Raw genomic sequence first — 7870 nt, forward strand, 5'->3', positions numbered from 1 at the left:
CTGGGCAATGTGACTTCGATTGCTCTGTTGAGGGTGGGGCTCGATGGCGAACCTTTGGCCGCTCTGGTGGGGGGTTTATGGGGGACAAAAAGGGATTGGGACGGGGGGTAGATCTGAGCCCAGCATTGACCCGCTCCATCATCTCCTCAGTGAATTTCAGGTGTGGGGAGGAGGGAGAAAGGGAGGGGGAGGAGGGTGATGGCCCGTCAGGGGTTTGGGGGACTGGGGAAGGTCGTGGTCCCTTGTCCTGGTCGTTGGTGTTGTTGAGAGAGTTGGAGGCAAATAGGGACCCCTCTTCTTGCCTTAGATGTCTCTCCTTTCTGAGGCTCTTCCTCAGATGCCATGGATGTCTCTCCTTTCTGAGGCTCTTCCCGGGTGGGGGCAAATGGAGCTCCTCCTCAAGGTTTCTGCTGGGCTTTGTCTGTTCTTGGAGTACTGTTTGTTCCTCTTTATGAGATAACTCCTCGTTTATCTCAGCCTTGGCACCAAGCACGGATGGATGACGTATGGAATAAAACAAGTTGGAGGTGAACAGTTTCACCCCTGACTTGTTAAAATTAAATCCATTTGCTTTGAACAGATGCCTGCGTTCCCAAAAAATATTAAAGTTGTCGATAAAGTGCACTGAGTGGTCAGCACATGCTGATATGAGTCACCCACAATCAGAGTTTCAGGCCTAGCCTTTAGCTTTCCCTGTGGCCTTTCACTTTTCAACAGATTTTCAGACCTTATTTCGCTGCTTTTAGATGGATGGTTGTCCGATATAGATCCAGGGTCCTTTGATAGTGGAGCAAATCTGTTCTGCAGGTTCACATTCAGTTGTTTTGAAGGTTTGTTGTTAACCTTCCTATTCACGGTTGTCCAGTCCTGTTTCCTCCCGTATACAGGGGTAGAAGAGCTTCTCTGTCTCGTAGGAAGTGAAGGCCAGTCGGTTTCAGAGATTTCAGCTCGCTGTGCCCTGCCTGTGATACGTCCTCCCCCTTCCAGGAGACATGATTTATGTCTTGGTTTTGCACCAAGACAGTCTAAGGGGGGATTATCACTTGAGGATTTATAATAATGCACAGAGTCTACTTTCTTGGTCATGTTATCTGTGCTCCTTAGCTGTGTACTAGCTTGCTCATCGCCATTGTTTTGAATCAAAGGCAAGGTTGTTTCATTTCCACACAGTCCATTTACCTCCACGTTTACTTCTAAGCGATGAATTTTTGTCTCCAGTACTGCAATCTTCTGCAGGAGGCTGTGGTAGTCATCTGTGGAGAGGGAAGGCATCTTGTTGCTAGTTAGCCTAGCGGTTAGCACCTTTCCAGGCTATTGAGGCTGCTCGGTGCCCAGACGCTGTAATCAGGCTTCAGCTGTGTCTAGGCCACAGACACACGGAGCGCTGAGGACAAGGTAACCATAAAATGTTGCTGTTTCTGTTAAGAACACTCTAGTCCTAATGATCTACAAGTGTCCAGAAGTTATCGCAGGTAAGCTCACACGGAAAAAAGGGAAAAAATCAGCATAAAAATCAATATAAGAAGCAAAGCATTCAAGAGCAAAGAGATGAAGCGTCCACAAGGTTAAAAGTAGTAATGTAACAAAGGTAGGTCTTAAAGGGTTAAAGCTACCATGACCACTACAGATAAAACCACATTAATAAGCTTCCCGTCACACATAAAAAAAACCCTCAACACCGACAGTTGGAGACTGAGTGCCAGCAGAACAACATTTAAGCGTTTTTGTCCATTTTTACTGTTTGTCTCGAGCTTCTGCTCCTGCCTGCTCGTCTGCTGTGCAGGCAAGTTGCAGCTTATCTCAGAACAGCGTTTGCACCATAGCAAAGGCTAAAAGGAGATGGAAGTTTCTGTCAGGTCTCGTAAAAACATCATTTTGTTGAATTTTACAGCTAAAATAAAAAACTCTGTCTTCTGCACTTTTGTTAATTGTCCAGTTTATTTACTTTCTTTTTACAGTTTTCCTGTGCCAGGTTGCCTTTATCCAAACTGAAAGCCCTACAGGGAGTCAGGTATTCACTGTTCATTTACACTTTGTATTTTTGTCTTCACAGGTGCAAAAGCTACACCTACATTAATGATGTTGGTATCAGTGCAGCATTCAGAAATCAGCTCTGCACCTGTGAACTCACATTGAAGCCTGATTTAGTCACGGTGCCAGGCATGAAGGAAAGTGAAGCAGAAAACGTCTGTACTGCACATGTGTACGTATACACAATCACAAGCTTGTTTTTTATATACACCTGTTCAACTGCTCCTTAACACAAACATCTAATGAGCCAATCACATGGTAACAACTGTCTGGGGGATATTTTCTTGGCATACTTTGGACCACTTAGTAATTGAGCATTGTTTCAACACCACAGCACACCCACAGAATATTCTTGTCAACAATACTCTGTGGGTACTACTGGCTACTTGCAGTGTGATAATACACCATGTCACAAAAATCATCTCATGGTGGTTTGTTTGAACGTGACCGTGACTTCACTGTACTGCACTGGCCTACAGAGTCATCAGATCTCAGTCTAATGGAGCACACTCACAACTGAACTCAATCGCTCACTTGATACTGGGGTGGTGTAATGTCTAACAGAGGTTTCACCCACTGGCCCCTGTGGCAGTAATAGCCCCGTCCTTTTTTCAGTCCAGTTGTTTTCTGTCTAACAGGGTTAGATTTAGCAGGGAAATTGTTGTGTGATTGAAAAAAAAGCATTTAAAAACTAAACTTTTGCCATCTGCCTCCATCTTCTCCAACATTTCCTTGGACACCATGGTTACGCATCGTTGGCTACCATGGATACACATCCTTGGCTACCATGGTTATGCACCCTGCAACAGCGAGCTGGACACCAGCTGAACACTTGTTGGAGTCACCTTGTCTATTTTAGATGCTCAAGGGCTCCTGCTGATGTTATTGGACTGCCAGTGTACTCAGCTCTGCATAAAAAGGCGCACTGAAAAGGAGTTCTAAGATGGTGCAAGACATTTAAATCACATCGAACTAGTCTGAACTTCAAAAATGACTAAAATTAGAACAATAAAAAACTAGACCTAATCTTTTCCCCTTGTTTATTAAAACAATTATTGAAGTACAAATAATTATTGTTTGGGTAAATAAAACAAAGAGAAATTTGACTTACTTTGCTACTGTGACACACTGTAACGTGTGTCACATTATATGATTTAAATTTTGTTTTTGGATAAGTTTCAGGTGTAGTTTTGTTGAAGAAGGGCCTTAATTTGTGATTTTTGTTGGAGATCATGTCGTGTGGGCCCTAGTTACGCCACAAGGGGGCACCCTATTGAGATGGTTTAGTGTGATGCTACCGCTTGCCTTCAGATATGACAGAAGCAAGAGAGGAAAAGACACTACCTGTCGCCCATCTCATCATTTACCTGTTTTTTTCCCAGGATAGTAAGTAATAAGGCCACACATGTGGGCCACATGATTAACATGCCAAACGGGTAAAACCCGACCAGCAGTTTGTCTTGGTGGGATCTGTATTGGTTTGTTTTGCTTGTTGAAATGTGTTACGGTTAAGAGAGTAGGAGCTAACTTAGCTTCCCGCATGCTGGAGTAGCCTTCGGCTTTGCCTTTTTCTAAACTTAAGGCTCGCTCTTGTAACAACAGTACACTACGGCTCCTGTATATTTGAGTTAGTTTGTTCGCAGAGACACTTTGATGTCACTGTAATTGACTATGTTAGTGTAATAACAACTCTGATCGCTCTGCAATGTTGATGTGGAGATTTCCACTACACAAATATGCCATTAGTATATGGTACAGTGCTGGGATGTTTGTTTTATTAGTGTGGGCATGAAAGAGTGCGATTTGTAGCTCTGAGTAACAAACAACAGAGATGACTGTTTAGATTTTTGTTTATATTATTTAAAGTTTATTCTGACTTGTGAGACAAGGAGGTTACGAAGTTTTTGAAGCTATTGTGAACACATGAATGCGTATAAATAAAGATATTGCAGAAGCAAGAGAGGAAAACACACTACCTGTCGTCCACTACCGTCAGTTACCTGTTTTTCAGGACCAGATATCATCTGTTGGCTGCTTTTCTACTAGGGGCTTGTTACACGACACTTTGGGAAAAAAGTGTTTTGAGTAGCGCATTTTTTCTAGGAAATGGGAGATAGGTGCAGAGATTTATTGAAACATGCAAACCAGCTTTATTTGCAAATTGCTACAAATGTGGCAAATAAAAAAAACATTATTTATAATATCTGAAGATCTATATGTATCATTATCATTTACTCACTGGTTCCTTTGCATACTTTAAATCCATTATACTGGCTGAGGAAAACTGCAAAAGAGGCAACTTCCATGAGTCAAACATGATACTAGATACAAACGTACTTCCCTCCTAGTATTAAATGTTTATGGTCTCATATCTATAATTTTCCCTTCTCCATAATCAAACTGTGACTGAGACCACTGACAGATTCCAGATTGCAAAGCATTCTAGGTGTGTTTACAGCAGCATTAGCATTTATTTTTCCTGATCCAGGTAAGACATGCAGACATGAACTCTATATTAACATAGTAAAAAAGGAAGCTCAATCAGAATGCTTATCTCTGCAATTAAACTTTATTCTGCAGAACAGCTAAAACATAATACAGCAGCAGTCACTAAGACTGATAGGCAAATTATTCATCATCCATGATAATGCAGACATTGTCAGAGGTGGATTGTTACAGCAGCACGGGTAAGATGTCTTTGTGCTATGAGATACAGGTTTGAAAAGCAGTCTCATTAGCGGAAGCAGTTGCTATGTGAATGAAGGTCAAGACACGGACTGCCTGCATGCTGAGACGCTGAAAAGACAATAAGGCGCGATTACCAGCCTGTTGCTCCCTCACACATTCCTCCAAGGCTGCTCATCTTAGTTGCTTGCGTGCCACCGTTTCCAAACACTGACCATGTAAAATGAAAAAGAGATGCAGTTCAGAGTTTTAGCTTGGCTGCACTTAAATTTCAATCTTCGTGTATAACCTGGAGTCAATAAAGTAGTCAGCATAAGCCCTGAATCAGATCACAACAGGGTTTCCTTCTTAGTGGCACAATCAGTGACTGCCTGTGCCTTATAGCACTCCGAGCAGGAATACGAGCCCCTCCCTGCTGTTTACCTCACAGTACTCATTTTCTGTGACGTGAAGAAATATGAGGTGCAGCCTGTCAGTCGTAACCACTGGCTGTCAGACTGATTAAGCATTCTGCTGACACTGCTGAGATTGTTTATGCACTTCAGTAAAATCCATGGCTTTATGGCAGCATAAAGATAAAGTTATAGTATCAACACATCTTTTGCGTCCCAATCAAAGAGTTGCATCATGTAAAACTCTTCATATGTTTAAACAGCAAATCTTCACATATGTTCAGTGGCAATAAAAACTAGCTGTGCATACTGTGCAGCTGCCTCACTACTGACTTGATACACATCATCAAAAACTGCCTGATAGCACCTGTAGAGAGGGACAGAAGCATGTTTTTATTAATAAATCTATGAAAACAAATGACTATCACACGGCAAGCATCGCTACATGAGTAGAAGATGATTGCAATTGCTCTCATAAATCACAGTGACTTATCTATCCAGCCCCTTTTTGCTACCTTGACAAAAATGTTATTGTGGCCATTTTCTGTGTTATTTCAATACCTGATTCCAATATTAAGAAACTGTTGTGGAACTTGAAGCCGACCACTAAAACCCAGAAGTAACCAAGATCCTGCTGCTTAGTGTGTTCAGAACTGCACATTTACATTTTGCTTCTAATGACTCACAGCCAGATTTTAGAAGTGCAATTCTGATGCTTCTCTGAGGTCATGACGAATCTGTCATTTGTGAAGTGATGGGTGTGTGGAAGATGAAATTTTGTGAGACCAAGAAAGAAACTGCATACATGCTATTTTATTAGAAATATGGAGGACATAATTCTCCATTCTTTATAACTGCTATTAGAATTAGATTCTTCAGCTTAAGTGAAAACAGTGTTTTCCCTTTTTATAAAGACCTACAGGCTCCTCTAAGGTCAGGACGCAACCCCAGAAAAATGCTCCATAGAGAGTTACATCATGCAATTATTGTTGGTCCTTACCATCAATCTGCAGAGTGTGTCCTCAGGTGTAATCAAAAAGAAAAAAAGTACAGCTCTTCAAAAAACAAGGAAGGAAGGACAAAAGGACAAACCAGAGCAAGAAAGAAAGATAGCCATCAATCAATGGCAGCAGAAAGCAGTGCAGTCTTCCCCTGCTCTGCTTGCACAGCACAAGCCACCGAGGCATGAGCACCGTGAGTAATGGCCATACTGCCCACTTATATATTGATGTATTTGTGAGGGCAATGCAATTACATTTATTCCAAAGGGGATGGTCACTACATCAGGAATGAACTAATATCATGCACCGAGTCTAAACCTGATCCTCACACTAACCCTTCTATGGCTAAATCTAAAAGGTCTTCAGGGTGAGGAACAAACAACTGTAACATCTACCAAGACAGTGTCCTCACTAGTATAAATAAATCTAACGACAAACACACCATTTCCAAAGGCAGCCAGTCAGAGTCTGACTGGAGCCAAGATGTCAAACAAAGACAACCTGGACATCAATCTCACTCTAAAGTAAGAGATGAAGAGAAGTGTGTGTGTGTGTTATATAAAGTATTCAGGCTAGGCATGCTGTAATGGCTTAACACAGTCAGTCAACCTGTAAGTCTCTCACATCTTCAGCCAACAGTAAGTGTGCAGCTAACCAGCCTGTCACTGCGGTCAGTGACTTGTAGCTCTGACCAGTAAAACAAAAACTCCACATCAAAAATCAGACAAACAACCAACCAAATGACACATGAAAAAATATCTTGAAACACAGTTTTAGAAAATGCATAATCCCTGAAGCAGCAGTGCTTGTCTCTTATCCTGATTTGCAAGTGCTGCAACATTTGCAGTTACATGTGACAGTGTTTCCTAATTTCCGGCTCCACATTAATTTCTTGTAGTTCCTGGAAATTTTCTCTGCTACCTGCAACATTTTCAACTAACAGAAACAATTACAATACAATATAATGAATGTTTAGCATTATATGCACTTATATACACTTGCATGTCATTGTTTCTCTGTCAGTCAAGAATTTAATTCACATCCTTTTGGGATCTCATATTTGCATTTATTTTGTCTTTTTTTTGCCTTTGGGGATTTTTTTTCTATTTTCATTCATTTTTCTTTCGTTTTTACTCATCTTTTAGATTTAGGCAATAAAAATCACTCTTTCAGATTTACACACTACAAATGAAAAGGTTAGATTTAGTAAAATATTTCAGTTTGGAGTCAAACATGCCTCTGTATGCCAAACACTAACCCTGCATGCTGACAAAATACTGCTTGAGAGTGACAGACCCAAATTAACATAGCATGTTAAAGCAAACTTTGTGCTTGAATCAGTCACCACATCAGCTTTGACAAACAGAATAAACTGACACCTGAATAATCAAACTGTTTGTGTAGTAACTGTCGGTGAGGGCAGCAGACGAGTTAGTTCTGCTGGGCTGTGATGAGGATTTGTGTTTGGGACAGACAGGATGCCCAGCAGCTACTGGACGCTTTCTTCTACTTGGAGCCTCATCAACAAAGTGCCACCCCAGGATGGCGACCAATCACAGTCAGAGATCAGATTCAAGCTGTGACAAAAAGACACTTCCTGGGGCCTCGATCACACCTACAAATGGGACAATATACCTGTTAGCATGTACAGCAGGTGTCACCAATGAAAGCATTCACAGGTGAACAGAGACAGTAGAAAGCATGGGATGAGGTGAGCTACTACACCACAGATGCAGCAGAGTAAAAATAACAGCAAACCAT

General features: G+C 41.5%; 1 long non-coding RNA gene across 2 annotated transcripts in view; it reads left to right on the forward strand.

Annotated features, from left to right (window-relative positions):
* LOC147313758 (uncharacterized) overlaps window positions 1-7870 on the forward strand; it is a 61867-nt gene that overhangs the window by 19800 nt on the left and 34197 nt on the right. For both annotated transcript variants that reach the window (XR_015124989.1, XR_015124988.1), the window contains exon 2: window positions 2054-2203. This is a non-coding gene — a long non-coding RNA (uncharacterized LOC147313758). The remainder of the gene's footprint in view (window positions 1-2053; window positions 2204-7870) is intronic.

This window comes from Aulonocara sp. 'chitande type north' Nkhata Bay, linkage group LG15, assembly GCF_057382095.1.
Source record: "Aulonocara sp. 'chitande type north' Nkhata Bay isolate Kocher_YH1m ecotype deep benthic linkage group LG15, A_spYH_male_GT1.1, whole genome shotgun sequence".
NCBI lineage: Eukaryota > Metazoa > Chordata > Actinopteri > Cichliformes > Cichlidae > Aulonocara > Aulonocara sp. 'chitande type north' Nkhata Bay.